Source organism: Triticum aestivum, chromosome 2B (genome assembly GCF_018294505.1).
Source record: "Triticum aestivum cultivar Chinese Spring chromosome 2B, IWGSC CS RefSeq v2.1, whole genome shotgun sequence".
NCBI lineage: Eukaryota > Viridiplantae > Streptophyta > Magnoliopsida > Poales > Poaceae > Triticum > Triticum aestivum.
The window spans coordinates 772,044,917-772,064,626 of record NC_057798.1 but is presented as its reverse complement, the minus strand read 5'-3'; the positions used below and the strand labels follow the sequence as shown (position 1 = coordinate 772,064,626).

The 19,710-nt window shown below is 44.5% G+C and overlaps 1 pseudogene; it reads left to right on the top strand.

Moving 5' to 3' along the window:
* Positions 1 to 2,015: 2,015 nt before the first annotated feature.
* LOC123039616 (probable carboxylesterase Os04g0669600) lies at positions 2,016 to 4,748 on the top strand (annotated as a pseudogene).
* The last annotated feature ends 14,962 nt before the right edge of the window (positions 4,749 to 19,710 follow it).

Genomic DNA, 19,710 nt, shown 5'->3' with positions numbered 1-19,710 from the left:
GCTGGCTCGTGCCACGTAGTTGTCCTTTAGCACCGGTTCGTGCTGAACTGGTACTAAAGGGGGGGGGGGGGCTTTAGTGCCCACACTTTAGTGCCGGTTATGGAACCGGCACTAAAGGGCCTTACGAACCGGTGCTATTGTTCGGTTCTGCAGTAGTGAGTCCTGAAATAGAAAGATGTAGCAGAGTCAACCACAACAAACATCATAATCAAAGCAAATAAGAAATCTTAGAACCACGAGCGAGGCAACCAAACAATTACCAGTATATCAACATAGGTAGCATTCAAATCGCAGCAAGCAGAGTATCAGAAAACAAAAGAACTGACCAGAACAACCAACAGCAAAGCACCTATGTCTCATATATAATTAGAAACTGGAAACTTGGAGCTGATACAATAACCAAATTAATTTAGCACCCAAGAACAACATTTCAGTCGACAGGACTGCAACCACAATAAGCACATACCCGAGAGGCAGGACATGAAATCTAAGTTACATATCTGAATAGTAGCTACCAGCTCAAGTTTGACACAATCAACCATGGAATAGAGAAGGAGAGAGGAGGAGCGAGTTGTAGCGAGAAGCTGTACCTGCTTGAGTTGGCCCCTTCTCTTGGAGAGGACGAGACGACGATCTGGTCGTTGAGCATCTTCCAGGCCCTTGAAGCGAATCTCGACGATGTCGACGGCAGACTTCCTGCTGTCGGCCACTTCACCGGCCAGGTGGCACTACTTCACCGCATTCAGGAGCGACCCGGTTGCCGCATCGAGTCTGCTACGCTCCTGCATCACCAGTTTCCAGTCCACTTCCAATCTGCAAAATAAGATAAAATCGAGATTGAGAAAGAGATGGACCTGTAGGTCATCGACAGCCACGTCGATGAATTTTTTTCATGGAAGCCATCGTCACATTCCCGAGAAAGCTAAAGTTCTGGTGTTATATCGGAACCTACAAATATAGAAGATCGTCTGTCACACATCATGTTACTGAATTAAATTCAGAAACTACATAAAGTATGACTTCCAGTTTAAGGGTTCAATCCTTACAGTCAATATCATCTGGACCAATCCCATGTATAAAATAATTTAAACTTCTGGAGAGTCATTATCACTTATCATATCACCACCCTTACAAACCAGAGGGATGAAGCAAACAATGACGGTGGACAAAAAATAAACATTGTGGCATAATAGACTTACAGTGTGTGGGGCATCCAAATCCTCCATCAGTTAATGATTCAATCTGGTTAGATCTGACATAAATCAGTGTAAATTTTGTGATCCAAAGCCCAGTAAAAGAAAATTTTGTGAGAGGAATGGAATATGGAGAGAAACAACCTTGGAATCATAGTGAAAGAGAGATCACATGTACGTGTTGCTTCCAAGAATTGCCTCGTTCTTCAGGCCATTGCAGATCTGGAAAATAAAAAGCAACCGAGGTTGACATCAGAGAGAGAGAGATGGCCGGGGTGCTTTGCTCCCTGATGAACCGTGGCGAGCCAGCGTGCTGCACAGGAGCAAATGGATGGAATCCAAGCAAGAAAGCGTCAGAGAGAAGAAGAGGGATGGTGAACCTTGGCATCCTCGAGTTCCCTCCCGATGGAGCACAAGAAGAAGCATGCGGCCTGGGGCTCCTCTCCCAGCGTGCGGCCCAGGTTGAAGAAGCACTTGACCAGTGCCCGACCAAGGAAGAACGGCGGCTGTTGTGTCGGGGAAGAGCGGCGTGGCACGCGCCCATCCTCCCCGACACAGTTGACCCGCGACGCCTCCGACGACCGTGACGCGAACCCATGGAGGCACACGCACACGCCGTTGCGCCGGCATGGGTTCACGACACCGGCGACGCCTCCCTCTTGGACGCTTCCTTCACAGTGCCGTCCGGTAGGTGGCGGCGATGGCATGGCGCTGGCGGACGGGGAGCATGGGGGCGGCGGTGGCGGACAGGGAGGATGGCAGCGGTGATGGCATGGCGGCGGCGGATGCGGAGGATGGCGGCGGCGGCGGCGGACGGGGAGGATGGGGGCGGCGGTGGCGGACGGGGAGGATGGCAGGCGACGGCGGCTCGACCGAGAGAGAGAGATGTGCGCGAGAAGGTGAGGAGAGCCGAACCCTAGCACTGATTGGGGAGGAGCCAACAAATCCCCCTAGCACCCGATAGCCGCACGAGCCAATCGCCGCACGCCACGCACGACCCTGGAAGCGAAAAGACCGAAATACCCTCGGCAGGGGCAGTATATAACGTGCGGTGGCACGGGATATTTCACCGCTGGTACACGCGACGGGAGGAACGAGCCGGAGCTACATCCAAGGTCGCTAACAAACGCGGCCCACCCGCGAAGGGACCCAGACGTCAGCGAGGCCCGATCGAAAAAACGGAGTAAACAGCAGCGCGTGGAGGCAGTTAGAGGCAGTAACTATTCATTTCTATAGTGCCAGCCCCAGAACCGACGGCCCATATCTTCCACGTGCTCGATCGGACGACCCAAAACCCATCAAGCAAACCGATCCGATGGCCCACGATCGCTGATCTCTGAGGAGGCCTATGGTCACATTCTTCTCTTATCTCTTGATGGGCTGGAGGCCATAACCATGTACATTAGTACTGTAGGCAAACAACTACGAAATTTTAGCCTATTGATAGTGCTAGTTATACACCATCTAAGTAAACATAACATCTGTTACAGTGCCCAGGATAGATTATGCCTAACAGATTGTTTGTGACTCCTGTTGATCTTCAGTAGCCAGAGTTTGGGCGTATTTGCTGGAATTTTGTACCTTTGGAGTTTCTCTTCATGTGTTAACGATGGAACCTTTGGAGGATACCTCTGGTTGCTACTCAATGCCATGTTAAATTTGATGCCATAAGACATTCTATTTCAGAAGTTACATGTGCATTTCGATTGCAACAGGAACCGAACTGTTTCATACTCTGGAATTACTGTTGAATTCTAAACATGCCTGTTTTTACCTCTGAATTGAAATACCAAACATGCATGTTTTTGCCTGATACGGTACGTCCAACTGGTGCCTGAATCGCGCCCAAGTGTTGTTCATTATTCAAGGGGGAAAACATACCTACGATGTGATCTCATCCCGTTGGCAATTGATTTGTTGCTGCAGGTTCAGCATCCCGGAGGTTCCATAACCGCTGTAATTCCTACTCAGTTTTCCCTGCAGACATAACTGCTTATTGTTGAGTCATTTAAGATACTGTAGCCACTTGCAGTCTCTCTTCGGTGTTACTCCCTCCGTAAAGAAATATAAGAGCGTTTAGATCAGTGATCTAAACGCTCTTATATTTCTTTACGGAGGGAGTATATATTTGTTGATCCACAGCAGCCTGCGTTACTGCTAAAAACCGGCTATTGTTATTTGGCGAGGCTCCAATCTGCTTGCTTCACACTTATTTTCGGACAGTAAATAATCAATACAGTGACACTGCTAGTGCTATTTCCAGGTCAATTTATAGGACCATTACAAAGTACATGCTGTTGAAGAATAATAAGTTACAATCTTTTGCACAGTTACTAAAGAACAGCATGACATCATTTTCTCATCAGTTTGAAGTTTTTTAGCACTTGGCATCATAACGGACCTCTTGCACCAAATTTATCCTTTTAGAATCCACACGACCATTCAAAGGCATCAGTGCACAACGTACAAAAGCAGAGTATTTAGAACTCAAAATGGGACAAAGAACTGATAAACTAACCTATATTTCTGTTATCGCATTATTATTATTTATTTTGCTCTTTGTCCTCACTCTGCTTCTTAGACCACTGTTAGAGATGAGGAAGCAGTCCAAGATGCTGTTGACCATGTGCACGAAATGTTAGACAAAATTTTGTTTGTGAATTGAGCCGAGAGGTGGCTACCGGAACAAAATTTTGTTTGTGGACTGAGCCAAGGAGGTGAAGCACTAAAATATGCATTTATCATCTCTGGTGTCAACATAGCACTGACAAAATTTTGATTTCCGTTCGCATTTCGCAGGTGCTCTAACCATAGCAAGTGTCCTGCTCTACCCCAAGACTTTAGGTGGGTGTGTTGTTTTCAGTGGTTCAGTTCCTCTGAGCAAATCATTTGCAGGCAGGGTGACACCTGAAACCAGAAAGGTAACAACAGCCCAGCAACCATGATTAAATTAAACATATTTCATACCAAAATCTTCTTGCAAATTTGTTGTCGCTGATTTCTTAAAAAACTGCAGACGCCGGTATTATGGTTCCATGCGAAGGTAGACGGGGTGGCACTATTTGAAGCCGGGCACACTGGATGTGCATTTCTCCAAGAGCTTGGCATGGCCTGCGAATTCAAGGTGGTACACAAACAGATGCATTTGAACATTGGAGCTTTGATTCTTAAACTTCGCTAACTATATTGTTCTTCATTGCTTTTTTCCTTGAACATGTATGCTGTCACACTTGCCCAACTCTTGGTCATTCACTTGTGGATGAGGAGCTCCAGTATTTTCGACGATGGATATTCAACCGTCTAGGGATGTCTCAAGGAGCTGAAGCTGCAACGCCATTATCGTCTAGGTACTCTTCAGTTTCCCTTGCCACACCAATTCTATAGAACATGATCCAGTGAAATGTTTATCGTACTGCTAGATGACTAGCTGTCAGGCATGTCAGTTTGTGTGAGACTGACAAGAGGTCTCTAGGCACGCATGGCTTTGGCTTATCCATGATTAATGTTTTATTTTGTGATCGTACGAACAGATTTAGCCTGAATTCTTACAGTTAAACTTTTTGTAGTTAAAAGAATTGACAGGTTACTGTTTTTTTTTTGGGGGGGGGGGGGGGTCTTTTTAGACGGGCGTTAGCCTTTTTCTCCGGTTCGTAACAACCAGCGAGACGAGTGACCCCAATTCATTTTTTATCTTTGTTTTTTTGTGTAAAAATGATCGATGCAAAATGGATTTACAAGTCTCCCGTACCAACTCAGAATGATGGTGGAGGAGTCATACTTTACTACAGTACTTTTTGTTTTGCTAATAAACTCTCACTCTATTTTCTTCCGTAATTTCGTAATACGATTTTACACATAGGTGGGTATTGTGGGTGTTGTCCCGTTTTGAGCAAGGAAAGTTTTTATTTTCCAAAAGAAAAAAACTAGGCAAGTTCAATTGAGTCCATCAGGATTTCGTAGCCGTGGCCATACCCCACTCGGCGGAGTCACAGAGAATGTCGTGGTTGTATTATCCACCACACCGCCACCTAGGCAATAGATAGCACTCACGGACGAAGTGATCGCTTGTCACCAACACAATCAATATCTTGCACCTACGGATGGTAGTTAAAGTGTGCTACAGACCCTCCCCCCCCCCCCCCCCCCCAAATATTTCCCCTAGTTTCACTGTGTGAGCCCCCTTCCTCTTTTCTTTCCCATTAAATCTTTTTCACCTCATCTTGTAACTTAATTTGGCAGATTTCGTCTGTTGGTGAAGTAAAGCACCCAACACAACACAACTACCACTATACCTACCGGCTGATAACTTCATGCCTACGAACGGTGCCGTCGCGTTTTTCTCATGCTATGTAGACAAGCGCACACGTATTTCCATTGGCTCGCGGAGCCCTCTGCACCAATTGCATGCCACCAGCCGACTGGAATTGAAACCTGATTAGGCCTGTGCGACATCTTGTCTTTCATGCATCATGCATTTTTTACAGGCATTTCTCACTACACCACAACATTGTATGGATATCATTTCTTATCTCTTGAGGGACCTTTGTATTCACAACTCTTAAATGACCCCCAAAAGATAATTTTTGTGATGAAGGAAATGCAAGTTAACACTTCTAGCTTGACATCCCTATATATGGATGCTTTCATGAATTTGCTTTGGTAACAAAATTACATGTAGACCGAGAGTGATAATGCTTGTGGAGGTGTATCATGCTAGGATTACATTTCTTCTAGTCCACAACCAATACATTTGTGAGCTCTGAAATACTGTAGGAAAACAAAGAAACGAGAAGGCATTTAACTCCTTTAATTTCTTGATTTTTGTGCAACGAAATCTTCTTCACGTGTTGTTCCTTCAAGATCTTTCCAATACAACATCACAAATACACTTAAGGAAAACGATTGTATGCCTTCCTAAACAGAGGACCATAGTGTGGTCTGGCTCGGCTCTGGCCCATCTAACATCCCTAGTTTATGTAGGGAGGAACTCCCTTGCTCTTGAGTAATATACTCCTTTTACCCCCACAAAAGAAGTGATGAAAATAGTTACAATAGAGACCAGGACCATCACATTCTCTAAATTTGTTCAAGTATTTTAGTGCTCATGAGACGCAAGATTTTTTTTCTACGAGACACTCTTACATGCAGTCAAATCTCGCCTAGCAGGTCTTGATGCTCCACCTCCTACTTGTTGTAATAGGATAGACGTGTGAATGAAGAAATTGAGACATTGCAAAATGACACGTGAGTGTATAAACTAAGTTATCATGGTTCCTTAATTTGGACACGTTATTGTTTGAGCAATGCAAAATATTTATGGGACTCCATTGGTTATCCCATTGTCAGTGACAAGTAAAAAGTGGTGGAATCACCCTCTATATTTCTAGCGTGTAAGATAGTTCTTAGAACTGACCGTCTATATTTCTAGTGTGTAAGGCTGGCCTTTTGGTACATTATTTCCTAGACATTTACGTCCATGGCTACGGAGTTGCAGGTGTGGGTTATCCTTCTGAAGCCTGGTCTGATTCCTACTAGCTGGCACAGAAAAACATTCATATTTTGCAATGGGAAATGATAAAAATGTGGGTCATAATACCACCAGAAGACAGAAGTCCACACGGCATGCAAATTTGTCCACTCTAGTTTCATGGTTCTACCAATGTCTACAATCACACATGCATAGTCAACACAAAATTCAAATTAAAATATGAGAACCATTGCTCCCCCCCCCCCCCCCCCCCCCCCCCCCCCCCCCGACCCCACCCTGCCGTTTTCTTAAGGAGATTCCATAATGGGTTATTTATTTTACGTACTAGAAGGAGCAGCACTCTCTCTCACATGAGAAACTTGGAGCCTGCTTGGTTTGGTGCCAAATTTTGGCATCCCTAAAAAATGAAGTTGATTGGTTGGGCTCCAACTTTTGGTAATCCGTCTACCCAAGTTTGATCTTTGACAAATATTGTCTTGCCAAAACTTGGTTCTAGACCAAGTTGCTCCTTGCAGCCAGCCATCATTTTTGTGAAGGAAGTCATTAATCTTTTTTCTGTAAATTTTTAAATGGAATCATGGTCAATCTGTCAGTACAGCTTTACCAAAGGTAATGGGTGGAGAATGAAATATGAGTAGTGTCGTGGATGAATGTGTTTCATCGAACATACCATATTACATGCATGTCTTGCTACACAATAAATATCAACATGCACAAATAAAATTCTTATCTCTTAAAAAAATATTTCTTGCCTCTTTATTAAAATTTATTTTGACAACTGCTAAATGAATACGAAAAGAACATACATGAAAACAAGATGTTTCCACATGATATTTTCTAATGTAGATGACCCTTAAGATGAATGAATATCGAACTTACATGCAGACTGACATTTCATATTCCAGATATAAGATGCCTTTGGAAACTTATCGAATGTGCCAGTCTAGGTTAAATATTGTCTTTAATCATTCAATATATTTCCCTAAGATGCTGGAGGAAAGCAAAGAAACTGAATGCATTTACTTATATTTGTTTCTCGATAGTTGTCCCGCACGACATTCTTCATGTTTTGTATCATGGGCGCCTTTACAGTGGACGTCATCTTATGCTTTCATCATAGAATAGAACCCATTCATAGCATTGGGAATGGTGAAGATAGTTACCATGAAGACTTGGACCATCACATTTCTTTATGTTCGGTTTTAAATGGGAATATGTTTGTGAGAAACAATTTTTTACAAGGCACTCCTATTAAAGGAACTTTGAATCTTATCCCGTCGAATTTTGCGAATATTCCCACACCCTTGCCAAAACTCACTTAGAGAATGGTTCTAGAGCCACAAGGAAGGGAGCAAGGTGGGGATATACTATGTGGTAAAACACTACCACACCCATGCATTCTCTGCCTCCACAACCACATCCGCACAACAGACGCCTTAGAAGAGTGATTTTTCCCTCCATCATATTGTTCACCAACATAAACCTCTGTCGCCTATTGGTTGGGTGATCCACCTGTACGAACGGTGCCTCCCCCCTGTGGTGGCGACAAAGTGTGCACTCATCTTGCTAGTCAAACTCTAAAATGGAATCATGGACTCCGTTGGTACCAAAGATTTCTTAAGTTAGCAGAAATTAAAATATTGTTAGGGGTCCACAACTTTATGTGTTTCATGCATCACTCGTTTAATAAGTAACATGCATTTCTCGCTACACCACAACCAACACCAAGCACTCATAACAATTTCACATCATTTAAGTGTAGCTTGTGTTCACAATTCTTCAATGAACACTAAAAGAAAATACATGAAGTCAAGTTGTTTCTACATTTGTAAGCTATTGTATGGTACATGATCCCAAAAGAAATGAATACCTTCCCGAATGATTTACCAATGCTATATATGCATCCATGAACTTGTTTGGAAACAAAACTGTGTGTAGGTTGAGTACGATAGTCCTCGCAAATGGGTCATGCTAGTCTTACATTTCTCCCCTTTCCCATCTAATATATCTGAGCTATGAGATATTGGAGGAAAACAAAGAGACTGGATAGCATCTCCTTCTTTTAGTTTATCTGCATTTGTGCACGGCGGTTTGAGTTACATGCTTTATCTATGATGCCTTTTCAAGCGATTATGATGATGTTGTGCTGTTAGTTGATATTATGGTTTTCTGATGAGAAGACATACGCTATATGGCAGAAACATGAGCCAGGTCATAACATGCAACCTCTAGGCATGAGCTCCACCAGCAGTCACAGTGAACAGAGTCACCACGATCACCTGAACATGCTCATTTCTCTAAATTCAGCATTACAATCTATGATTTACTATGAGAATGGAGTATCTTTCGGCAAGGCACTCAAATTCTAGGGAGTTAAGTATTTGTCCAAATGAGGGTTATGTTGTAGGCTTGTAATAGGATAGTCATACAAATGGAAGTTTGATACTCAAGTAATTCTTAGCAGTTTAAAGACAAACTTACACATTTTAGTGTGACTTGTGCAAATATCGTAGTCCCACTCTCGTGAGTGACGAATAAGAAAGCAACGCAATCTGCCAGAATGGACGCCTCCTGGCCGTCGGTCGCACCCGCGGCAACAGCAACAACAACGAGGTAGGGTGAGGCCCCGCACGCTGCCGCCATCGTTGTCACGCAGAGCCCACACCTCCCACGCCTGCACTCTTTTCTCTTCACGCACCCTTCATCAGCACAAATCATCCCCTCATTGGTTAGTTCTTTGGTGACTCCGCGCTATCCGTATGGGGCCTCCGCCTGCTCCTACTCCTGCAGCGGCGACGCGGCAAGGGCCGGCGCGCTGGTGCTGTGGCTGCACAGCTCCAGCGAGACGGACGAGCAGAGACACTCCCAGGTCGCCCCCTACTTCTCTGACGCCACCGTCACTTGCGGTTTCTTATTGGAGGGAGAATGACACCTGCAATGTCACCATGTTGCTCGATCGATTTGCTTTGTTGCTGCCGCAAGTGATGTGGTGACACAGTTTACATAGACTTTAGCCACACACGTTTTTGTCTTGAGTACTCAACCTTTGTTGATACAGTTTACCCCTAAAAATTGCCTAACGATGTTGCTGCTGCAGTCTGCACAGTATGCATGCATCAGAAACTAAGCTTGCTTGGTACTAGTACTTTATTTCGCAGACCATTACAAAGCATATATTCTTTTGGAACATGATAAATAAGGTTTTGTACCTGTGGTACTGTTACTTTAGAACAAAGATGACACTAAATTCTCTTGAATGAATATAAACTGTGGAGTAGGTTCTTGAGCACTTTGTATTACATAAAAGACACTTGCTCTAAGTTAACCATTTTAGAATCCTCATGACCATTAGAGGACATCAGTGTACAAGTTACAAAAATAGAGTACCTGGAGTCCGGGTATACAACACATGGTAGGATGAGATTCGGCCGCATAGCACGACATACCCAAACACCACACACACACACACCATTTGTCGCCACACAGAGGCCATGGCTCCCAAGCCTTGAATCTTTCCCATGGCTACCACTTCATTACCTTCCATGTTGATCCGTTGGCCGGTGACAAGCCCGCACTATCTGAATGACAACTCCCTTTGCAATGATGATAGCGGACAGGCTTGTGTTTGGTTCCAAGGTGGCACGAGATGGCCAAGCAAAAATGAACCCAAGGCGTCCCCTACTTCTTCGTCCCCCCCCCCCCCCCCCCCCCCCCCGCCACCCTCCGCGTGCCGTTTCTCACTGCCCCATCACGGTCTACACTACATTCCTTGGTTCCCAAATGTTGTTCAAGAATCAAGACTAATAATACACGAACGTCGTATGCATGTTAATTCATCGTTTTTTAGCTGAGAGAACAAAGTTATGATGTGGTGAATTAGGAGGAATGGCTATAGTAACAAGAAACCATTTTCGAAATTTTGGGTATACGGCATACAGCGGACCTTTCAGCATAAAGCTATTGGTTCGCCATTGAGAATTTAACAATAAGTACTATATTAGTCATGTTATTGAGGTATACTAAACTAGGTTTTCCCACATGAGATCATTCTGATCATGATTAAGAGGCAATTAGTATGGAGTCCATTAACTGGTCAACAATACTTGAGAACACCTAGGTGCTCGAGACGACCATAAGACCTGGGCCATCTCTGAACACCATTTAGTTTTATTGCCTTTTACTTATTTTCAATTCATAGACTAACAAATATTACTCAAACTTGGGTTCCAACATTTAGAACTTTTTCTTGGCTATTTGTAGAAAATTCCTTTTACAAATCGGTTTTTAGTATTTGTTTAGAGCTGAAAATTGGCAAGGACATCACACACTCAAACATCGTCCATGCAAAAAAAAAATCTGCTTTTAGTATTTGTTTGATTTTACTGTTCACCCGGCTAAAAATTTGATTTCATTTTTTTGAATTTTTTCCCTTTTTTTGGAATTTACTGTTCACCCGGTCAATGGGTCAAAATTGGTCAAGAGGAGGGGAGGGTTGAATTCTAGACGGTTTTGAGAGTTAGGGGTTGTAGAGTAGACGGTATTCGAGTCGGGGGGGGGGGGGGGTGTAGATTAGATTAGGGCTAGACTTGGGGGTGTAATATGCACTTCTCTCTTTTAGCTACTTGTTGTCTTTGACACCCCTATTTGTTGAAAAGGTTACAAAGATCCACATGCATTTCTGTGTAAACATACTTCAAGAAATATGTTAATTGAAAAATAGGATCCTTCGATGACAATTAAGTTAGCAATGATCCTTCACTACTAGGGAAAACCTTATACACAGAATTTTACCAGTAGCGCTTGTTAAAATGAGGCGCTACTACTACTTAGCAGTAGCGCATCTACCAAAACCGCGCTACTGTTAACCCCTTAGCAGTAGCGCGGTAGGAACTGAACGCGCTACTACTATAATTGCCACACCGTTCCCGACGTGCTAGGTATAGTAGTAGCGCCCTTCTAGAAACGGCGCTACTACTACCGGTTTTAGCAGCAACGCGTTTTCCCCTCGCGCGCTGCTGTTATATCTATTCTCACCTAACCTCCCGCGCGGCCTGATTCCCTCCTCTTCCTCCCCCAATTCATCACACTCTATCTTCTTCCCCTCGTCGCCTACGCCTCGCCGCCGTCTCGCCGTTGTCTCCCCCGACCCCGCCTCGCGGCCGTCTCCCCCGACCCCGCCTCGCCGCCGTCTCCCCCGGCCCCGCCTCGCCGCCGTCTCCCTCGATCCGCCTCGCCGCCGTCTCCCCCGACCCCGCCTCACCGCCGTCGCCGCCGACCCCGCCTCGCCGCCGTCTCCCCCGACCCCATCTCTCTCCCCGCCCTCTGTAAGCACTCTCCCCTTCCGATCCCTCTTGTTAATTTGCTTAGTATAACCCTAGCTATTTAGTGCTAGTTAGTATGAACCCTAGGCTATTTTTAGTGTTAGTTAGTTAATTTAGTCTTAGTTAGTTAGTTAGTATGAACCCTTAGCAATAGTTCCTAGGTACTAATTAGTTAGTAAGAACTAGGTACTAATTAGCTAGGTACTAGTTTATTTTTATTTATAGTAAGTTTATTTTCAGTAAGAACTAATTGAATTAATAGAACATGTTAGTAAGAATTTGTTGCTATTTTTTTAGTTAAAGCAAATTTTCCCGCATCGATGTGGACGATGCCTATCCCGCATCCTCGTCGTCGAGTCGGTGGAGGACGACACCTGCTTGACCAGATGGGCCATGTCCGAGACTGGGCTCCGCCGGGGTGGTACTAGGAGGCGCTACCTATCGGGGGGCGCAGGTTGGTGAGGAGCCAGCCTGTCGTTGACCCGAACCTTCTTTGGTGGCGGTCGCGTGGGCCAGTGACGGTCCAGAGGCTCGACGACCCCGCAGAGGTGGTGCGTCATCGTGTCAGTGAGGAGGACGCGCACGTCCGTCGCTACTTGTTTGCGTTGGAGCACATGTTCTCCAATACCTAGCAGTTCTCCAGGGATCTCACTGGAGCTATGATCCCGTGATGGTTCCTTCTCTGTGGGTGTCCACCGCCCGCGCCGATACCCGTCGTGTTCTAGGGTTTTAGTTGTATTAGTGATGTTAGATGTATGACACTATTCAGGATGTATTAGTGATAATATTCGACGATGTACGAACACGCATGAGATGATTTACTTTTGCTTATTCAATGCATGCTAATTTGAGTCCTATAAGATACTTTGAAATGTATATCTTGTGTTGCTCAAATATGATATGTGCTTGCCCAAGTGGCCGGTCATGTTTGCAGGTTACACCTCCGAGTGGCCTATGTTTTGCCGGAGTGTTGATTCATTTCTGTTCCAGCAAATTTCAGGCGCTCGATATGTCTTATTTTAGCAAAGGTCATGCCGGATTTTTCCGTCAATTTTGGCATGACTTGTGCCAGAATATGTAGGAAATATCGAGTGCCCCGGATTTGTGTGTTGAGTATCCTGGTACTTGTCTTCGATCGATTTTCAATTAATGTTTTAACGATGAACATAGGAAATGTCTGACGATGAAAAGGATTTCGGTATTTGCAAATACTGCAAAGACGAGCGCGGCCTGTGTGACGGAATCTTCCTAGATGATGATAGGCGTTTCAGCATCAAGCTTGACGAGAACTTCGAAGTGGATACAGTAAGTCACAACGACAAGTCTTTTTTCGTAATTAAGCATGACATATGCTTCATTTGCTTCAACTTATAATTTATTTTTACTATTCTACTAGCGTATCCCTTGCCATGCAAGAGTTTTTGTATTGGATAAGATAGGTTGCAGTCGTACTATGGAGGTAAAGAAATTTTACTTGAAGACCAAGCATGGTTATATTTTCCACACAAAATTATACAATTCAGACGACTACACCTATTTTGGATTCAAAACATGGCGAGCACTATTCAAGACCTATGCATTTGAGCCTGATATGGTTATCACCTTTGATATTCGTCCGGAAGATGATATTGAAGGTAATACCGACATCTGGGTCGATGTGCAGACGCCTCCAGTTATACCAAAATGTGAGTTTCTCAATCATATTTATGTCTTCGATATTGTTTATTCAAAAATAGTTGACAATTAATTTCTATTGATAGCTTATTTCGGTGCAAGCAAACATGTCCGGCGCTTGGTAGACAGGACCGTATACTGTGCCGGGGCTTAACTTAACTGCGAGGAGCTCAGTCATTATGTTTCATGGCTTGCGGATCTTGATACTGTCAAAACAAATTTTCTTTCTGGATTTAGAAATGTTAGTACTGAAAACGTGCGACCAATAGTGTTCGTACTGAACTACGGTCATATCTATTTAGGAAGGATTGTAAGATTTTTAATATTTGTCCTTAGTGCATCTTTTCCATACATTATTTTTGAAGCTAAACTGCATTGCTAAGTATGTTACCGTACGATGTTCTTCAACATGGAGTCCCGATGAATGTTGTGCCTTATGGGATCGAGACTAAAGGTACCATGAGTATTATTAGCTTACGGCCAAGATATCCTACAGATTACTGTAGTGCATTCAAGATTAGCGACGGATGCTTAATAGTGCAAGACTGGACCAAATATGTGATGGGGAAACGCAGAGAAGTACTAGGGGGCAACAAACAGAAGCGCATCCCGCGATTAGGAGACAGGTTCATCTGCATGCTCCAACTTGATCAAGAAGGAGAGCTACACATGTTTTATGTTATTTTACCTAAGAGAGAGCAGCAGGAGTGATTAGCTAGCTAGAAATGAGTTTGAGGATGATGATGTGCTACACATTTACTATGATGATAATATAGCTAGTGTTGGTGGTAATGACTATCACTAGTAGAAAAGGGGGCAATGGTCCAGGCCGGTCCAGCCCATTAGTCCCGGTTCAATCCAGAACCGGGACCAATGGGGGCATTGGACCCGGTTCTTGAGCCCAGGGGGCCGGCCGGGCCACGTGGGCCATTGGTCCCGGTTCGTCTGGACCTTTTGGTCCCGGTTGGCAGGACGAACCGGGACCAATGTGCCTTGCTCCTGGCCCACCACTATTGGTCCCGGTTCGTGGCACGAACTGGGACCAAAGGCTTCCCTTTAGTCCCGGTTCATGCCACGAACCGGGACCAATTAATTGCCTATATATACCCCGCGAGCAGAGCACTCTCACTGCTCTATTTTTCGTGGCCGGCGAGGAGAGAGCTTTGTGTTGCTCTAGCTCACCTCCTATGCACACGAGGTGTTCGATGGAATGCCCAAGCCACACTACTTAAGCTTTCTCCTCTCCAAGCTCCACCTCCAAGCTCCATTTTTCTCAATATTTGTCTAGGTTTAGCGGTCTGTCACGTCCCGTCCCCGTCTTCACCGCCGTCGATCGCCCGCGTCGCCGGCACCACCGTGGTGAGCCTCTTGTTCTTATCTTCTTTCTAAAAGGAAAAAAACTCTTACTTGTATGTTTATATAGATACTTGTATAATTTTCTTACTTTTATTATTGCATCTTATATAGTGCGATGGTTTTGGTATCCGCCCCCGTCGGCCCTCGTCCTGTCTATGATTCAGATGTGGTATATATTATCTTTTCATAACTATTGGTTCATTTATTGTTTATGACAATTATGCTGACCAACGTGACATAGATTTTATTTATCTAGGAGGTTGTTGAACCGGAAATTCCAACCGACCCTATTGTCGAGAGGTTAAATTTAGTTGAAGAAGAAAACAATTTGTTGAAGGAAAAAATTAGAAAAATTGAGGAGGAGAACATGATATTGGAGTTGCATGTTGCGGATGTCGTCGATGATCACAAGATCAAGATGGATGCAATGCGCTTGAAGATTAGAAAGATTAGAAAATATGCCATTCATACCGAGGCTTGGTATCATTATGCCGTTGAATCAGTTGTTACATTGGTTGCGATTATGATCGCATTTGTTTTCGCATTGAAATGTTTTACATAGTTTCAGTGTATGGTTTAATTAATTTAGATGCTCTGCAGAGCTTTATGTTGTTAGATGAGAACTATGTATGTACTTTGGTTTTAATGTGATGATGAACTTCTATTAATTTGGTCACTTAATTATATAATGCACACAGATGAACCGGCAATGGATGTACGGTTCAAGACACACCTCCGAGTACATTAAGGGCGTGCATGATTTTCTCGAAGTGGCTGAGGCAAACAAGCAGAATGGTTTTATGTGTTTTCCATGCCCTGTATGTGGGAATACGAAGTCTTACTCTGACCGGAAAATCCTCCACACCCACCTGCTTTACAAGGGTTTCATGCCACACTATAATGTTTGGACGAGGCACGGAGAAATAGGGGTTATGATGGAAGATGGCGAAGAAGAAGAGTACGATGACAACTATGTGCCCCCTGAATACGGTGATGCTCCTGAAGATCAAGAGGAACCAGACGATGTGTATGATGATGCTGCAACGGGCGAAGCTGCTGAAGATCAAGAGGAACCAGACGATGTGCCCGATGATGATGATCTCCGCCGGGTCATGATCGATGCAAGGACGCAATGCGAAAGTCAAAAGGAGAAGCTGAAGTTCGATCGCATGCTAGAGGACCACAAAAAAGGGTTGTACCCCAATTGCGAAGATGGCAACACAAAGCTGGGTACCGTACTGGAATTGCTGCAGTGGAAGGCAGAGAATGATGTGCCTGACAAAGGATTTGAGAAGCTACTTAAAATATTGAAGAAGAAGCTTCCAAAGGATAACGAACTGCCCGACAGTACATACGCAGCAAAGAAGGTCGTATGCCCTCTAGGATTGGAGGTGCAGAAGATACATGCATGCCCTAATGACTGCATCCTCTACCGCGGTGCGTACAAGGATCTGAACGCATGCCCGGTATGCGGTGCATTACGGTATAAGATCAGACGAGATGACCCTGGTGATGTTGACGGCGAGCCCCCCAGGAAGAGGGTTCCTGCGAAGGTGATGTGGTATGCTCCTATAATACCACGGTTGAAACGTCTGTTCAGAAACGGAAAGCATGCCAAGTTGATGCGATGGCACAGTGAGGACCATAAGAAAGATGGGAAGTTGAGAGCACCCGCTGACGGGTCGCAGTGGAGAAAAATCGAGAGAAAGTACTGGGATGAGTTTGCAAGTGAGCCAAGGAACGTATGGTTTGCTTTAAGCGCGGATGGCATTAATCCTTTCGGGGAGCAGAGCAGCAATCACACCACCTGGCCCGTCACTCTATGTATGTATAACCTTCCTCCTTGGATGTGCATGAAGCGGAAGTTCATTATGATGCCAGTTCTCACCCAAGGCCCTAAGCAACCCGGCAATGACATTGATGTGTACCTAAGGCCATCAGTTGAAGAACTTTTAGAGCTGTGGAATAGAAACGGTGTACGTACGTGGGATGAGCACAAACAGGAGGAATTTAACCTAAAGGCGTTGCTGTTCGTGACCATCAACGATTGGCCCGCTCTCAGTAACCTTTCAGGACAGACAAACAAGGGATACCACGCATGCACGCACTGTTTACTTGACACCGATAGTATATACCTGGCAAGCTGCAGGAAGAATGTGTACCTGGGCCATCGTCGATTTCTTCCGACCAACCATCAATGTCGAAAGAAAGGCAAGCATTTCAAAGGCGAGGCAGATCACCGGAAGAAGCCCGCCATGCGTACCGGTGATCACGTACTTGCTATGGTCAATGATTTACACGTAATATTTGGAAAGGGTCCCGGCGGACTAGCTGTTCCGAGTGACGCTGGGGGACACGCACCCATGTGGAAGAAGAAATCTATATTTTGGGACCTACCCTACTGGAAAGACCTAGAGGTCCGCTCTTCGATCGACGTGATGCACGTGACGAAGAACCTTTGCGTGAACCTGCTAGGCTTCTTGGGCGTGTATGGAAGACAAAAGATACAGCTGAGGCACGGGAGGACCTGCAATGTTTGCACGAAAAAGACGGCATGCCTCCAAAGCAGTATGAAGGTCCTGCCAGCTATGCTCTTACCAAAGAAGAGAAGGAAATCTTCTTTGAATGCCTGCTTAGTATGAAGGTCCCGACTGGCTTCTCGTCGAATATAAAAGGAATAATAAATATGGCAGAGAAAAAGTTTCAGAACCTAAAGTCTCATGACTGCCACGTGATTATGACGCAACTGCTTCCGGTTGCATTGAGGGGGCTTCTACCGGAAAACGTCCGATTAGCCACTGTGAAGCTATGTAATTTCCTCAATGCAATATCTCAGAAGGTGATCGATCCAGAAATCATACCAAGGCTAAGGAGTGATGTGGTGCAATGTCTTGTCAGTTTCGAGCTGGTGTTCCCACCATCCTTCTTCAATATCATGATGCATGTCCTAGTTCATCTAGTTGACGAGATTGTCATTCTGGGCCCCGTATTTCTACACAATATGTACCCCTTTGAGAGGTTCATGGGAGTCCTAAAGAAATATGTCCGTAACCGCGCTAGGCCAGAAGGAAGCATCTCCATGGGCCATCAAACAGAGTATGTCATCGGGTTTTGTGTTGACTTCATTCCTGGCCTTAAGAAGATAGGTCTCCCTAAATCGCGGTATGAGGGAAGACTGACTGGAAAAGGCACGCTTGGAAGGGACTCAATAATATGCAGGGACGGATATTCTTAGTTTCAAGCACACTACACAGTTCTACATAACTCTACCTTGGTGACCCCGTATGTCAATGAACACAAGAACAGTCTGCGCTCCAAACACCCGGAGTAGTGCGACGACTGGATTACATGTGAACACATCAGGACTTTCAGCAGTTGGTTGGAAGCACGTATCAGAGGTGACAACACTGTTTGTGATGAGCTGTACTTGTTATCCAGGGGACCATCTTTGACTGTATTGATTTGAAAAGGATACGAGATAAATGGGAATACATTTTACACGATTGACCAAGATCAAAAGAGCACCAACCAAAACAGCGGTGTCCGCTTTGATGCAACAACCGAGAGGGGAAATGACACATATTATGGTTACATAGTGGACATATGGGAACTTGACTACGGACATGATTTTAAGGTCCCTTTGTTTAAGTGCAAATGGGTCAATGTGTCAGGAGGCGGGGTACAGGTAGACCCACAGTACGGAATGACAACAGTGGATCAGAAAAATCTTGGGTACACTGACGAACCGTTCGTCCTAGCCAATGATGTGGCACAGGTTATCTATGTGAAGGACATGTCTACCAGACCGAGAAAGAGAAAAGATAAGGAAGCGAATACATCATACGATGAGCCAAAGCGCCACATAGTTCTTTCAGGAAAAAGGGACATCGTGGGAGTGGAGGACAAGACAGACATGTCTGAAGATTATGAAAAGTTTCATGAAATTCCTCCCTTTAAAGTCAAGGCTGACCCCAGCATCCTGATAAACGATGAAGATTATCCATGGTTACGGCGCAATAAGCAAATGACACAAGCGAAGAAAAAGTGAAGACTTTCTCCCGCAACTATTATGATGATACCATGCCAACTTTGTAACTGACGAGTATGATACCATTGTCCGTTTTGTACATGCACATGCTATGTGTGGGTCAATTTATGATACCATGCCAACTTTCAACTTTTTCAGAGTTCATTTGAAATGCTTTAATGTCTTATGGTTCGGCCCTCGTAATAATTAAAAATAGCAACAATAAGTATTTTGTTATAAGTAGAAACAAAATAAAACAAAAAAGTGGAAAGTTTATAATTTTCTTAAAACTAAAAGCAAAAAGAATTAAAAATAAAGCAAAAAACAAAAGAAAATAAATAATGCACAAAACAAAACAAAAAAACTAGAAAAAAAATAAAAATAGCAACAATAAGTAAAGAAAACAAAAAAAAAAAAATGCCCCCCAGTTGGGCCCCACGGCCTGAATACGACTTGAAACCCTACTATGGGCCAGGATTCAGGCCCGCAGTAGGCCCAGAAGGCCCATCAGGCAAAGCAGTCGCAAGTAGGCCCATAAGCCTGCAGTAGATAGGAGCTCGAGAGGGGTGCGGCAGCGGGGCTTATAAACCACTGCGCGCCCCTCTCAACTAGCAAGGTGGGACTAAATTTTGGCCCCGATGCGGGCAGCAC